Here is a 947-nt window from a genome sequence, read left to right as displayed (position 1 = left end):
CAAATTAATATGAGGGTACAAACTTTTAGGTTACATTGTTCACATTTCCAGGGTAAAGTTCCAGTTGTAAAAGAGCCCCTCACCCGGGAGGCATGTCATACATCCTCAGTATGTGCACATTAGGTGAGGTCCTGCCTCATGCCAATTGTCTCCCCAGCACCTCCCTCTCCCCCATACTAGACTATATTTGTATTTTATTGTTTGTAATTGTTTATATATTGGTTTCATATCAGTATGGAGTACATTGGATATTTATTTTTCTGTTCTTGCAATACTTTACTAAAAAAAAAAAAAAAAACTGGAACGTTTCACGAATTTGTGTGTCATCCTTGCTCAGGGGCCATGCTAATCTTCTCTGCATTTTTCCAATTTTTTAGTATATGTGCTACTGAAGCAAGCACTAAATAATTTTTTAAATTTTCTGCTTCAATATCTATTACTATGAAGTCTATTGTTCACAAAGCAAAGCTTTCCAGAGACCAAACCCCCAGAGAATTTCTCCCCCACTTTCCTGACCCATTGGATGGGACTCGGCCCTCACTTCAGTGAGGTGCACTCTTGACCCCTCCAGGAATCTGGAAGTAACTGGACAGGGCTCAGCAGGGTCTCACCTGTTGTGACCCTGGCCCCTCTATGCACCTGTTTCAACCCACTGATGAAAACCTGACCTTTCACCCTCCTGGACACATGGGCCTGACTCTCAGGAATATGGTAGAGCAGCTCCTTCATAGGAGCCAGTGGCACAAGATGGTACAGGTGAGCTAGGGGCACCTGTAACAAGTGAGTGATTTCTTGTGTGTCAGCCATAAAACCATATTAAGGGACTTCCATTCTAGACAAGATGAAGTACATGCATTTCTCTCTCCTCCTCTCTAGGCTTGCCCAGTGACTGTCCTGTTCTCAGTGTTTCCCTTTAATGTGATAAGAATCAGTAACTGTCCTTGCAA

General features: G+C 42.9%; 1 non-coding gene across 1 annotated transcript; it reads right to left on the bottom strand.

The window, feature by feature from the left end:
• Positions 1 to 292: 292 nt before the first annotated feature.
• LOC111722616 lies at positions 293 to 401 on the bottom strand. The gene has a single exon (XR_002771357.1). It is a non-coding gene; the product is annotated as a U6 spliceosomal RNA (small nuclear RNA).
• Between the last annotated feature and the right edge of the window lie 546 nt (positions 402 to 947).

This window comes from Otolemur garnettii, unplaced genomic scaffold (assembly GCF_000181295.1).
Source record: "Otolemur garnettii isolate 467f Iridium unplaced genomic scaffold, OtoGar3 scaffold00289, whole genome shotgun sequence".
Taxonomy (NCBI): Eukaryota; Metazoa; Chordata; class Mammalia; order Primates; family Galagidae; genus Otolemur; species Otolemur garnettii.
The sequence above is the reverse complement of the archived record's forward strand: the minus strand, read 5'-3'. Positions and strand labels throughout refer to the sequence as shown.